This window comes from Salvelinus alpinus, chromosome 4 (assembly GCF_045679555.1).
Source record: "Salvelinus alpinus chromosome 4, SLU_Salpinus.1, whole genome shotgun sequence".
Lineage (NCBI taxonomy): Eukaryota > Metazoa > Chordata > Actinopteri > Salmoniformes > Salmonidae > Salvelinus > Salvelinus alpinus.
This window is the reverse complement of record NC_092089.1, coordinates 15822242-15837699: the sequence shown is the minus strand read 5'-3', so window position 1 is coordinate 15837699 and position 15458 is coordinate 15822242. Positions and strand designations below refer to the sequence as shown.

The following is a 15458-nucleotide window of genomic DNA, read 5'->3' as shown; positions in this document are numbered from 1 at the left end:
GCAGTAGAGTTTAACATGGACCAGAGTGTTTGGAGGCAGTAGAGTTTAACGTGGACCAGAGTGTTTGGAGGCAGTAGAGTTTAACATGGACCAGAGTGTTGGGAGGCAGTAGAGTTTAACATGGACCAGAGTGTTTAGAGGCAGTAGAGTTTAACATGGACCAGAGTGTTTGGAGGCAGTAGAGTTTAACATGGACCAGAGTGTTTGGAGGCAGTAGAGTTTAACGTGGACCAGAGTGTTTTGAGGCAGTAGAGTTTAACATGGACCAGAGTGTTTGGAGGCAGTAGAGTTTAACATGGACCAGAGTGTTTAGAGGCAGTAGAGTTTAACATGGACCAGAGTGTTTGGAGGCAGTAGAGTTTAACGTGGACCAGAGTGTTTGGAGGCAGTAGAGTTTAACATGGACCAGAGTGTTTGGAGGCAGTAGAGTTTAACATGGACCAGAGTGTTTGGAGGCAGTAGAGTTTAACATGGACCAGAGTGTTGAGGCAGTAGAGTTTAACATGGACCAGAGTGTTTGGAGGCAGTAGAGTTTAACGTGGACCAGAGTGTTTAGAGGCAGTAGAGTTTAACGTGGACCAGAGTGTTTGGAGGCAGTAGAGTTTAACATGGACCAGAGTGTTTGGAGGCAGTAGAGTTTAACATGGACCAGAGTGTTTGGAGGCAGTAGAGTTTAACATGGACCAGAGTGTTTGGAGGCAGTAGAGTTTAACATGGACCAGAGGGTTTGGAGAGAGTAGCGTTTTCAGGACTGTAGTATGAGATGAGCAGAGCTGAGTGAAACAGGGTGCTAGCAGGGAAGCAGTCTGTTTGGGGGTATCAGTTAGAGAAAGGCACAGAATCTCTCTGTTTATTAAGTCGTTATTCAGGGTGTAAGAGAGAATGTGTGATTCTGTGCAGTCCGACTGCAGTGTGATTCATCTTAAACACACACACAGAGATACTGGCAGACGTGTAAAGGCCTCTGTCTGGATCAAGGCCTACACATCAGGCCTCACTCAACTCCAGGTGTGAGTCCCATATGGCCCTATTATGCCCTAGTATAGTGTACTTCCCTATGGGCCCTGGTCAAAGGTAGTGCACTTCCCTATGGGCCCTGGTCAAAGGTAGTGCACTTCCCTATGGGCCCTGGTCAAAGGTAGTGCACTTCCCTATGGGCCCTGGTCAAAGGTAGTGCACTTCCCTATGGGCCCTGGTCAAAGGTAGTGCACTACCCTATGGGCCCTGGTCAAAGGTAGTGCACTACCCTATGGGCCCTGGTCAAAGGTAGTGCACTTCCCTATGGGCCCTGGTCAAAGGTAGTGCACTTCCCTATGGGCCCTGGTCAAAGGTAGTGCACTACCCTATGGGCCCTGGTCAAAGGTAGTGCACTTCCCTATGGGCCCTGGTCAAAGGTAGTGCACTACCCTATGGGCCCTGGTCAAAGGTAGTGCACTTCCCTATGGGCCCTGGTCAAAGGTAGTGCACTTCCCTATGGGCCCTGGTCAAAGGTAGTGCACTTCCCTATGGGCCCTGGTCAAAGGTAGTGCACTTCCCTATGGGCCCTGGTCAAAGGTAGTGCACTTCCCTATGGGCCCTGGTCAAAGGTAGTGCACTTCCCTATGGGCCCTGGTCAAAGGTAGTGCACTTCCCTATGGGCCCTGGTCAAAGGTAGTGCACTATATAGGTAACGGGGAGCTATTTGTGTCAGAGCCTCAGGCCCAGGCTCAGCTCTGTTTGTACAGGTGTTTCAACCCGTTTCATATGGCGGACTTCATCAAGGCCTGTTATAATGGCTCTGTGTTGGGCTGAACCACAAGCTGGGGGCTCTGCTAATAAGACTACATCAAGGCCTGTTATAATGGCTCTGTGTTGGGCTGAACCACAAGCTGGGGGCTCTGCTAATAAGACTACATCAAGGCCTGTTATAATGGCTCTGTGTTGGGCTGAACCACAAGCTGGGGGCTCTGCTAATAAGACTACATCAAGGCCTGTTATAATGGCTCTGCGTTGGGCTGAACCACAAGCTGGGGGCTCTGCTAATAAGACTACATTAAGGCCTGTTATAATGGCTCTGTGTTGGGCTGAACCACAAGATGGGGGCTCTGCTAATAAGACTACATTAAGGCCTGTTATAATGGCTCTGTGTTGGGCTGAACCACAAGCTGGGGGCTCTGCTAATAAGACTACATCAAGGCCTGTTATAATGGCTCTGTGTTGGGCTGAACCACAAGATGGGGGCTCTGCTAATAAGACTACATCAAGGCCTGTTATAATGGCTCTGCGTTGGGCTGAACCACAAGCTGGGGGCTCTGCTAATAAGACTACATCAAGGCCTGTTATAATGGCTCTGTGTTGGGCTGAACCACAAGCTGGGGGCTCTGCTAATAAGACTACATCAAGGCCTGTTATAATGGCTCTGTGTTGGGCTGAACCACAAGCTGGGGGCTCTGCTAATAAGACTACATCAAGGCCTGTTATAATGGCTCTGTGTTGGGCTGAACCACAAGATGGGGGCTCTGCTAATAAGACTTCATCAAGGCCCGTTATAATGGCTCTGTGTTGGGCTGAACCACAAGCTGGGGGCTCTGCTAATAAGACTACATCAAGGCCCGTTATAATGGCTCTGTGTTGGGCTGAACCACAAGATGGGGGCTCTGCTAATAAGACTACATCAAGGCCTGTTATAATGGCTCTGTGTTGGGCTGAACCACAAGCTGGGGGCTCTGCTAATAAGACTACATCAAGGCCTGTTATAATGGCTCTGCGTTGGGCTGAACCACAAGATGGGGGCTCTGCTAATAAGACTACATCAAGGCCTGTTATACTGGCTCTGTGTTGGGCTGAACCACAAGCTGGGGGCTCTGCTAATAAGACTACATCAAGGCCTGTTATAATGGCTCTGCGTTGGGCTGAACCACAAGATGGGGGCTCTGCTAATAAGACTACATCAAGGCCTGTTATAATGGCTCTGTGTTGGGCTGAACCACAAGCTGGGGGCTCTGCTAATAAGACTACATCAAGGTCTGTTATAATGGCTCTGTGTTGGGCTGAACCACAAGATGGGGGCTCTGCTAATAAGACTACATCAAGGCCTGTTATAATGGCTCTGTGTTGGGCTGAACCACAAGCTGGGGGCTCTGCTAATAAGACTACATCAAGGCCTGTTATAATGGCTCTGTGTTGGGCTGAACCACAAGCTGGGGGCTCTGCTAATAAGACTACATCAAGGTCTGTTATAATGGCTCTGTGTTGGGCTGAACCACAAGATGGGGGCTCTGCTAATAAGACTACATCAAGGCCTGTTATAATGGCTCTGTGTTGGGCTGAACCACAAGCTGGGGGCTCTGCTAATAAGACTACATCAAGGCCTGTTATAATGGCTCTGTGTTGGGCTGAACCACAAGCTGGGGGCTCTGCTAATAATACTACATCAAGGCCTGTTATAATGGCTCTGCGTTGGGCTGAACCACAAGCTGGGGGCTCTGCTAATAAGACTACATCAAGGCCTGTTATAATGGCTCTGTGTTGGGCTGAACCACAAGCTGGGGGCTCTGCTAATAAGACTACATCAAGGCCTGTTATAATGGCTCTGCGTTGGGCTGAACCACACGCTGGGGGCTCTGCTAATAAGACTACATCAAGGCCTGTTATAATGGCTCTGTGTTGGGCTGAACCACAAGCTGGGGGCTCTGCTAATAAGACTACATCAAGGCCTGTTATAATGGCTCTGTGTTGGGCTGAACCACAAGCTGGGGGCTCTGCTAATAAGACTACATCAAGGCCTGTTATAATGGCTCTGCGTTGGGCTGAACCACAAGCTGGGGGCTCTGCTAATAAGACTACATTAAGGCCTGTTATAATGGCTCTGTGTTGGGCTGAACCACACGCTGGGGGCTCTGCTAATAAGACTACATCAAGGCCTGTTATAATGGCTCTGTGTTGGGCTGAACCACAAGCTGGGGGCTCTGCTAATAAGACTACATCAAGGCCCGTTATAATGGCTCTGTGTTGGGCTGAACCACAAGATGGGGGCTCTGCTAATAAGACTACATCAAGGCCTGTTATAATGGCTCTGTGTTGGGCTGAACCACAAGCTGGGGGCTCTGCTAATAAGACTACATCAAGGCCTGTTATAATGGCTCTGTGTTGGGCTGAACCACAAGCTGGGGGCTCTGCTAATAAGACTACATCAAGGCCTGTTATAATGGCTCTGCGTTGGGCTGAACCACAAGCTGGGGGCTCTGCTAATAAGACTACATCAAGGCCTGTTATAATGGCTCTGTGTTGGGCTGAACCACAAGCTGGGGGCTCTGCTAATAAGACTACATCAAGGCCTGTTATAATGGCTCTGTGTTGGGCTGAACCACAAGATGGGGGCTCTGCTAATAAGACTACATCAAGGCCTGTTATAATGGCTCTGCGTTGGGCTGAACCACAAGCTGGGGGCTCTGCTAATAAGACTACAGATGGCAGAAGAGGTTGGGATCAATTCCATTTCAATGTAGTCAATTCAGGAGATTAACAGCAATTTCCAATGCTGGGATATTGAAACAGACGGGTTTGAAATGGAACGAGCCCCGACGACTGCCAGGGACATGTCTGAAAGGAGTTGATTCGGGCCCGTCTTAAAGGACGCCAGCCTAAACTCAGCGCCCTCATCGTATTATCCTAAGTACTGTATTGACACGAGGTATTAGGCTGTATAATTGCCTGGATGTTTCCCATGACGATGGGCTTGATTCACCCAGCTGTCAGACTTAATAAATAGTCAAGCAGGAGATGTATTTAAATGTGTTTTAGTATGTCTGATTCTGAATATTTAAATATTTTTGGGAATTTGTGTCTCTTATCAAGGAAAAAAAACAGGACTAAAAGTTCTCCCTCTCGTCATCTGAACATTTAAAACCTGTTCCAATTATGTCAAGAACATGTCCTGTGTAAATGATATGTACTGGAGTGTTTTATACCACACTGGATTAACACACTCAAAGCCTCTGGAGTTGAGCTCTCTCTCTCTCTCTCTCTCTCTCTCTCTCTCTCTCTCTCTCTCTCTCTCTCTCTCTCTCTCTCTCTCTCTCTCTCTGTCTCTCTGTCTCTCTCTCTCTCTCTGTCTCTCTGTCTCTCTCTATCTCTCTCTGTCTCTCTCTCTCTCTCTCTGTGTATGTATGTATGTGTGTGTGTTAGAGAGATCTCTCTCTCTCAGCATTAATGGTAATTAATACAGATCTGTTTGTGAACTGAGCCAGGTGTTTCCCTTAGACTGAATACTACCAGTATGAACTGAACCAGGTGTTTCCCTTAGACTGAATACTACCAGTATGAACTGAACCAGGTGTTTCCCTCAGACTGAATACTACCAGTATGAACTGAACCAGGTGTTTCCCTCAGACTGAATACTACCAGTATGAACTGAGCCAGGTGTTTCCCTCAGACTGAATACTACCAGTATGAACTGAACCAGGTGTTTCCCTCAGACTGAATACTACCAGTATGAACTGAGCCAGGTGTTTCCCTCAGACTGAATACTACCAGTATGAACTGAACCAGGTGTTTCCCTCAGACTGAATACTACCAGTATGAACTGAACCAGGTGTTTCCCTCAGACTGAATACTACCAGTATGAACTGAACCAGGTGTTTCCCTCAGACTGAATACTACCAGTATGAACTGAACCAGGTGTTTCCCTCAGACTGAATACTACCAGTATGAACTGAACCAGGTGTTTCCCTCAGACTGAATACTACCAGTATGAACTGAACCAGGTGTTTCCCTCAGACTGAATACTACCAGTATGAACTGAACCAGGTGTGTTTCCCTCAGACTGAATTCTACCAGTATGAACTGAACCAGGTGTTTCCCTCAGACTGAATACTACCAGTATGAACTGAGCCAGGTGTTTCCCTCAGACTGAATACTACCAGTATGAACTGAACCAGGTGTTTCCCTCAGACTGAATACTACCAGTATGAACTGAACCAGGTGTTTCCCTCAGACTGAATACTACCAGTATGAACTGAACCAGGTGTTTCCCTCAGACTGAATACTACCAGTATGAACTGAACCAGGTGTTTCCCTCAGACTGAATACTACCAGTATGAACTGAACCAAGTGTTTCCCTCAGACTGAATACTACCAGTATGAACTGAACCAGGTGTTTCCCTCAGACTGAATACTACCAGTATGGGTAACAGGCACCTGCTGGGCTGCAACGTAACACCTTTACTGGGTGGTGAGTCTCAACCCGTCGTTTAACTGCTTAAAGCCTGGTTCATTTCCCATGGTTGAAACAACATGGCCGCCCCCCGACGCTACACTTAACCTTAGTCACATCGGGGTCATTAAAATGACCTCCCTGACCCTCCCGCATGCCTGGCCTGCCTGCAAGACCTCCTCAGCTCTTCCTGAAGAGGCAGCTGTGGAGGAAGGTGGAAGCCATCCATTAGATGCTCCTAACCATTCATCACTGTGTGAAGGCATGGGGCCTCAGCGCCCAGCGGTGTCCGGATGGACAGGAGGTGAAGAGCTAACCAAAGCAGCCCATCCCTCCATCCCTCCCCTCCATCCAAAATAATCCTTGGCGAACGGATGGAGGGGAGGGATGGAGGGATGGGTTGCTTTGGTTAGCCTGTCTGGGCTGGGTAGGGATGGGGCTGGGTAGAGCTGGGGATGGGGCTGGGCTGGGTAGGGATGGGGCTGGGTAGGGATGGGGCTGGGTAGGGATGGGGCTGAGTAGGGATGGGGCTGGGACGGGGCTGGGTAGGGATGGGGCTGGGTAGGGATGGGGCTGAGTAGGGATGGGGCTGGGCTGGGTAGAGATGGGGCTGGGTAGGGATGGGGCTGGGTCTGGGTCTGGGTAGGGATGGGGCTGGGCTGGGTAGAGCTGGGGATGGGGCTGGGCTGGGTAGGGATGGGGCTGGGTAGGGATGGGGCTGGGTAGGGATGGGGCTGAGTAGGGATGGGGCTGGGACGGGGCTGGGTAGGGATGGGGCTGGGTAGGGATGGGGCTGAGTAGGGATGGGGCTGGGCTGGGTAGAGATGGGGCTGGGTAGGGATGGGGCTGGGTCTGGGTAGGGATGGGGCTGGGTAGAGATGGGGCTGGGTAGAGATGGGGCTGGTTAGGGATGGGGCTGGGTAGGGATGGGGCTGGGTAGGGATGGGGCTGGGTAGGGATGGGGCTGAGTAGGGATGGGGCTGGGCTGGGTAGAGATGGGGCTGGGTAGGGATGGGGCTGGGTAGGGATGGGGCTGGGTAGGGATGGGGCTGGGTAGGGATGGGGCTGGGCTGGTCTGGGTAGGGATGGGGCTGGGTAGGGATGGGGCTGGGTAGGGATGGGGCTGGGTAGGGATGGGGCTGGGTAGAGATGGGGCTGGGTAGGGATGGGGCTGGGTAGAGATGGGGCTGGGTAGGGATGGGGCTGGGTAGGGATGGGGCTGGGTAGGGATGGGGCTGGGTAGGGATGGGGCTGGGCTGGGTAGGGATGGGGCTGGGTAGGGATGGGGCTGGGTAGGGATGGGGCTGGGTAGGGATGGGGCTGGGGCTGGGTAGGGATGGGGCTGGGTAGGGATGGGGCTGGGCTGGTCTGGGTAGGGATGGGGCTGGGGCTGGGTAGGGATGGGGCTGGGTAGGGATGGGGCTGGGTAGGGATGGGTCTGGGTAGGGATGGGGCTGGGTAGGGATGGGGCTGGGCTGGGCTGTTTTCTCTGGCCATCTGGAGGATGTTATTTATGTGTGGCCCTGCGGTAGAGTAGACACTGCTGCCTGGCTGAGCTGACTGATGCTGCTGTGGGGAGGAGAGAGAGACTACAGACTACGGCACCAGGTGTGCCAGTCAGCCATAGGAGACTTCAGACAGGACTGCTACAAAGAGGAATGTGCACTCTCTCTCTCTCTCTCTCTCTATCTCTATCTCTCTCTCTCTCTCTCTCTCTCTCTCTCTCTCTCTCTCTCTCTCTCTCTCTCTCTCTCTCTCTCTCTCTCTCTCTCTCTCTCTCTCTCTCTCTCTCTCTCTCTCTCTCTCTCTCTCTCTCTCTCTCTCTCTCTCTCTCTCTCTCTCTCTCTCTCTCTTTGTCTCTCTGTCTCTCTCTCTTTATGTATCTGTCTCTGTCTCCTTCTCTCTATTTCTCTCTCTCTGTCTCTCTCTCTATATGTCTCTCTCTGTCTCTCACTCTCTATTTCTCTCTCTCTGTCTCTCTCTCTCTCTATTTTACTGTCTCTCTCTCTCTCTCTCTCTCTCTCTCTCTCTCTCTCTCTCTTTGGCTAGCATTCTCTATCTCCCTCTCTCTTTATCCCTCTCTTTCTCTCTCCCTCTCTATCTCTCTCTTTCTCTCTCTCTCTCTCCCCAGAAACACCTCTACAGTTTCCTACAAGGCATAGCAGCAGCAACAACAACAGTTCTGCCTTTTCCTTCCTGCCTACTGTTTCTTCCCATGATCAATAATACCTTTGCGTTGAACTGTACTGGCAGTTTGAAAAATGTCAGATTCATCTTACTACGTCTTCCTCACCACTGAGGAACTACTCGTGTTATTTTTGTGGGTCAAAGTTTGTGCTCTACCAACTGAGCCAGTCTACATTACCAGCCAGGTCTGTTGAATTAAAAACGGTATGTACGATGGGTTTAAAACCATGTATTGGTAAATCAACTTAAACAGATGAACCATGGATGTAATACAGCTGCTATGTAGCCCTATTCATGTTGTTCCTGTAGACTTAGTGAAGTGGTTAAGTACTAATACAGCTGCTATGAAGCTCTATTCATGTTGTTCCTGTAGACTTAGTGAAGTGGTTAAGTACTAATACAGCTGCTATGAAGCTCTATTCATGTTGTTCCTGTAGACTTAGTGAAGTGGTACTAATACAGCTGCTATGAAGCTCTATTCATGTTGTTCCTGTAGACTTAGTGAAGTGGTTAAGTACTAATACAGCTGCTATGAAGCTCTATTCATGTTGTTCCTGTAGACTTAGTGAAGTGGTTAAGTACTAATACAGCTGCTATGAAGCTCTATTCATGTTGTTCCTGTAGACTTAGTGAAGTGGTTATGTACTAATACAGCTGCTATGAAGCCCTATTCATGTTGTTCCTGTAGACTTAGTGAAGTGGTTAAGTACTAATACAGCTGCTATGAAGCTCTATTCATGTTGTTCCTGTAGACTTAGTGAAGTGGTTAAGTACTAATACAGCTGCTATGAAGCCCTATTCATGTTGTTCCTGTAGACTTAGTGAAGTGGTTAAGTACTAATACAGCTGCTATGAAGCTCTATTCATGTTCCTGTAGACTTAGTGAAGTGGTTAAGTACTAATACAGCTGCTATGAAGCTCTATTCATGTTGTTCCTGTAGACTTAGTGAAGTGGTTAAGTACTAATACAGCTGCTATGAAGCTCTATTCATGTTGTTCCTGTAGACTTAGTGAAGTGGTTTAGTACTAATACAGCTGCTATGAAGCTCTATTCATGTTGTTCCTGTAGACTTAGTGAAGTGGTTAAGTACTAATACAGCTGCTATGAAGCTCTATTCATGGTGTTCCTGTAGACTTAGTGAAGTGGTACTAATACAGCTGCTATGAAGCTCTATTCATGTTGTTCCTGTAGACTTAGTGAAGTGGTTAAGTACTAATACAGCTGCTATGAAGCTCTATTCATGTTGTTCCTGTAGACTTAGTGAAGTGGTTAAGTACTAATACAGCTGCTATGAAGCTCTATTCATGTTGTTCCTGTAGACTTAGTGAAGTGGTTATGTACTAATACAGCTGCTATGAAGCCCTATTCATGTTGTTCCTGTAGACTTAGTGAAGTGGTTAAGTACTAATACAGCTGCTATGAAGCTCTATTCATGTTGTTCCTGTAGACTTAGTGAAGTGGTTTAGTACTAATACAGCTGCTATGAAGCTCTATTCATGTTGTTCCTGTAGACTTAGTGAAGTGGTTAAGTACTAATACAGCTGCTATGAAGCTCTATTCATGTTGTTCCAGTAGACTTAGTGAAGTGGTTAAGTACTGGCTATTTATCCACTTATATTGTTAACAGATATTGTTGATATGTGCTCGTTGTGAAGTTACTTATGTGGCCCACAGAATAGAATAAACACAATAAAATCTAACTTCATTTCCCCCGTCAACACAAAGCCAGGTAATTTATAAGCAAAGCATTCAGCCTACACAGAATATAATCTAACTTTACATTCCCCCGTGAACAGAAAGAGCAAGCTGTGGCTGGCGGCAGTGGTAGGACAGAATGTTGATGTCTCTAAGGACAAGGCTGAGTCTTAAAGTACAGCATTCCTCTGTCCATACCTCTCGTAACTGATTGGAGATCCTTCCACATTCCTACCTCATTGTTACCTCAGGAAACGCCATAGCCCACATTTCACAGTATGTACCTCGAAAGCACTTACCTTCACCTCGTTAAACCCTGTCAATTGTTATACGCAGGCCTTTCAATACACACATTCACCTTCAACTGCTGTCTTGTAGAATCAAGGTGCTCAGAGCTCCAGGGCCGAGTCAGACTGTCAGAGCCCCAGGGCCGAGTCAGGCTGTCAGAGCTCAGTGTAGGAAATTGTCCCGTGTGGCTCAGTTGGTAGAGCATGGCGCTTGTAACACCAGGGTTGTGGGTTCGATTCCCACTGGGGACCCGTATTAAAATCAAATTCAATCAATGAAATTTATTTAAAAATCATTTTTACATCAGCCGGTATCACAAAGTGCTATACAGAAGCCCAGCCTAAAACCCCAAACAGCAAGCAATGCAGATGTAGAAGCACGGTGTCTAGGAAAATCTCCCTAGGAAGAAACCTAGAGAGGAACCAGGCTCTGAGGGGTGGCCAGTCCTCTTCTGGTTGTGCCGGGTGAGAGATTATAACAGAACATGGCCAAGATGTTCAAATGTTCATAAATGACCAGCAGGTCAGATAATAATAATCACAGTGGTTGTAGAGGGTGCAACAGGTCAGCACCTCAGGAGTAAATGTCAGTTGGCTTTTCATAGCCGATCATTCACAGTTAGAGACAGCAGGTGCGGTAGAGAGAGAGAGTTGAAAACAGAAGGTCCGGGACAGGTAGCACGTCCGGTGAACAGATCAGGGTTCCATAGCCGCAGGCAGAACAGTTGAAACTGGAGCAGCAGCATGACCAGGTGGACTGGGGACAGCAAGGAGTCATCAGGACAGATAGACATAAGGCATGAACCTAGGGCTCAGGTCCTCTGAGAGAAGAGAAAGAGAGAATTAGAGGGAGCATACTTCAATTCACACAGGACACCAGAAATACTCCAGGTATAACAGACTGACCCTAGCCCTCCGACACATAAACTATTGCAGCATAAATACTGGAGGCTAAAACAGGAGGGGTCAGGAGACACTATGGCCCCCTCCGACGACGCCCCCGGACAGGGACAAACAGGCAGGATATAACCCCACCCACTTTGCCAAAGCACAGCCCCCACACCACTAGAGGGATATCTTCAACCACCAACTTACCATCCTGAGACAAGGCCGAGTATAGCCCACAAACATCTTCCATACGGCACGAACCCGAGGGGGGGCGCCAACCCGGACTGGAAGATCACGTCTGAGACACAACCCACTCAAGTGACCCACCCCTCCTAGGGATGGAATGGAAGACCACCAGTAAGCCAGTGACTCAGCCCCTGTAATAGGGTTAGAGGCAGAGAATCCCAGTGGAGAGAGGGGAACCAGCCAGGCAGAGACAGCAAGGGCGGCTCATTGCTCCAGTGCCTTTCCGTTCACCTTCACAATCCTGGGCCAGACTACATTCAATCATAGGACCTACTGAAGAGATGAGTCTTCAATAAAGACTTAAAGGTTGAGACCGAGTCTGCGTCTCTCACATGGATAAGCAGACCATTCCATAAAAATTGAGCTCTATAGGAGAAAGCCCTGCCTCCAGCTGTTTGCTTAGAAATTCTAGGGACAATTAGGAGGCCTGCGTCTTGTGACCGTAGCGTATGTGTAGGTATGTACGGCAGGACCAATTCGGAAAGATAGGTAGGAGCAAGCCCATGTAATGCTTTGTAGGTTAGCAGTAAAACCTTGAAATCAGCCCTAGCCTTAACAGGAAGCCAGTGTAGAGAGGCAAGCACTGGAGTAATATGATCACATTGTTTGGTTCTAGTCAAGATTCTAGCAGCCGTGTTTGGCACTAACTGAAGTTTATTTAGTGCTTTATCCGGGTAGCCGGAAAGTAGTGCATTGCAGTAGTCTAATCTAGAAGTGACAAAAGCATGGATACATTTTTCTTCATCATTTTTGGACAGAAAGTTTCTGATTTTTGCAACGTTACGTAGATGGAAAAAAGCTGTCCTTGAAACAGTCTTGATATGTTCGTCAAAAGAGAGATCGGGGTCCAGAGTAACGCCCAGGTCCTTCACAGTTTTATTTGAGATTGTACAACCATCAAGATTAATTGTCAGATCCAACAGAAGATCTCTTTGTTTCTTGGGACCTAGAACTAGCATCTCTGTTTTGTCTGAGTTTAAAAGTTTAAAAAAATTCCGCCATCCACTTCCTTATGTCTGAAACACAGGCTTCCAGGGAGGGCAGTTTTGGGGCTTCACCATGTTTCATCTAAATGAACAGCTGTGTATCGTCCGCATAGCAGTGAAAGTTAACATTATGTTTTCCCGTATGACATCACCAAGAGGTAAAATATATAGTGAAAACAATAGAGGTCCTAAAATGGAACCTTGAGGAACACCGACATTTACAGTTGATTTGTCAGAGGACAAACCATCCACAGAGACAAACTGATGTCATTCCGACAGATAAGATCTAAGCCAGGCCAGAACTTGTCCATGTAGACCAATTAGGGTTTCCAATCTCTCCAAAAGAATGTGGTGATCGATGGTATCAAAGGCAGCACTAAGGTCTAGGAGCACGAGGACAGATACAGAGCCTCGGTCTGACGCCATTAAAAGGTCATTTACCACCTTCACAAGTGCAGTCTCAGTGCTATGATGGGGTCTAAAACCAGACTGAAGCATTTCGTATACATTGTTTGTCTTCAGGAAGGCAGTGAGTTGCTGCGCAACAGCTTTTTCGAAAAGTTTTGAGAAGAATGGGAGATTTGATACAGGCCGATTAGTTTTTTATATTTTCTGGGTCAAGGTTTGGCTTTTTCAAGAGAGGCTTTATTACTGCCACTTTTAGGGAGTTTGGTTCACATCCAGTGGATAGAGAGCCGTTTATTATGTTCAACATAGCAGGGCCAAGCACATGAAGCAGCTCTTTAAGTAGTTTAGTTGGAATAGGGTCCAGTATGCAGCTTGAAGGTTTAGAGGCCAAGACTATTTTCATACATGTGTCAAGAGATATATTATTAAAAAACGTGAGTGTCTCCGTTGATCCTAGGTCCTGGCAGTGTTGTGCAGACCCAGGACAACTGAGTTTTGGAGAAATACGCAGATTTAAAGAGAAGTCCATAATTTGCTTTCTAATGATCACAATCTTTTCGTCAAAGAAGTTTATGAATTTATCACTGCTGAAGTGAAAGCCATCCTCTCTTGGGGAATGCTGCTTTTTAGTTAGCTTTGCGACAGTATCAACAAGAAATTTAGGATTGTTATTATTCTCCTCAATTAAGTCGGAAAAATAGGATGATCGAGCAGCAGTGAGGGCTCTTCGATACTGCACAGTAGTGTCTTTCCAAGCTAGTAGGAAGACTTCCAGTTTGGTGTAGCGCCATTTCCGTTCCAATGTTCTGGCACCTTGCTTCAGGGCTCGGGTATTTTCTGTATACCAGGGAGCTAGTTTCTTATGACAAATGTTTTTGTTTTTAGGGGTGTGACTGCATCTAGGGTATTACGCAAGGTTAAAATAAGGTCCTCAGTTAGGTGGTTAACCGATTGTTGTACTCTGACATCCTTGGGTAGGCGGAGGGAGTCTGGATGGGCATCTAGGAATCTTTGGGTTGTCTGAGAATTTATAGCACGGCTTTTGATGCTCCTTGGTTGGGGTCTGAGCAGATTATTTGTTGTGATTACAAACAGAATAAAATGGTGGTCCGATAGTCCAGGATTATGAGGAAAAACATTAAGATCCACAATATTTATTCCATGGGACAAAACTAGGTCCAGAGTATGACTGTGGCAGTGAGTAGGTCCGGAGACATGTTGGACAAAACCCACTGAGTCGATGATGGCTCCGAAAGCCTTTTGGAGTGGGTCTGTGGACTTTTCCATGCGAATATTAAAATCACCAAAAATTACAGTATTATCTGCTATGACTACAAGGTCCGATAGGAATTCAGGGAACTCAGTGAGGAACGCTGTATACGGCCCAGGAGGCCTGTAAACAGTAGCTATCAAAAATGAATGAGTAGGCTGCATAGATTTCATGACTAGAAGCTCAAAAGACGAAATTGAAATTTGCTATCGTAAATGTTAGCAACACCTCTGCCTTTGCGGGATGCGCAGGGGGATATGGTCACTAGTGTAACCAGGAGGTGAGGCCTCATTTAACACAGTAAATTCATCAGGCTTAAGCCATGTTTCAGCCAGGCCAATCACATCAAGATCAGTGATTAGTTAATCGACTATAACAGCCTTGGAAGTGAGGGAACTAACATTAAGTAGTACCCTATTTAGAGATCTCATTCAATAATGACAGGAATGGAGGAGGTCTTTATCCTAGTGAGATTGCTAAGGCGAACACCGCCATGTTTAGTTTTGCCCAACCTAGATCGAGGCACAGACCCGGTCTCAAATGGGGATAGCTGAGCTGACTACACTGACTGTGCTAGTGGCAGACTCCACTAAGCTGGCAGGCTGGATAACAGCCTGCTGCCTGGCCTGCACCCTGTCTCATTGTGGCACTAGAGGAGGTAGAGCCCTGTCTATGCTCTCACTACTGTAAGTCTCTCTGGATAACAGCCTGCTGCCTGGCCTGCACCCTGTCTCGTTGTGGCACTAGAGGAGGTAGAGCCCTGTCTATGGTCTCACTACTGTAAGTCTCTCTGGATAAGAGCCTGCAGCCTGTCTCATTGTGATGCTAGAGGAGGTAGAGCCCTGTCTATGCTCTCACTACTGTAAGTCACATTAACACACAACACGTAACATGTTAACACAACACATTAACACACAACACATTAACACACAACACGTTAACACACAACACGTTAACACACAACACATTAACACACGACACGTAAACACACAACACGTTAACACACACACAACACGTTAACAACACGTTAACACACAACACGTTAACAACACGTTAACACACAACACATTAACACACAACACGTAAACACACGACACGTAAACACACAACACGTTAACACACACACAACACGTTAACAACACGTTAACACACAACACGTTAACAACACGTTAACACACAACACATTAACACACAACACGTAAACACACGACACGTAAACACACAACACGTTAACACACACACAACACGTTAACAACACGTTAACACACAACACGTTAACAACACGTTAACACACAAC

The 15458-nt window shown here is 47.4% G+C and overlaps 1 protein-coding gene and 1 non-coding gene across 4 annotated transcripts in view; both read left to right on the top strand.

Annotated features, from left to right (window-relative positions):
- The window catches only part of cdkal1 (CDK5 regulatory subunit associated protein 1-like 1), a 1024035-nt gene that overhangs the window by 926361 nt on the left and 82216 nt on the right, over positions 1 to 15458 (top strand). The gene's annotated exons all lie outside the window — the stretch shown is intronic.
- On the top strand, positions 10542 to 10615 carry trnat-ugu (transfer RNA threonine (anticodon UGU)). The gene has a single exon. It is a non-coding gene; the product is annotated as a tRNA-Thr (tRNA).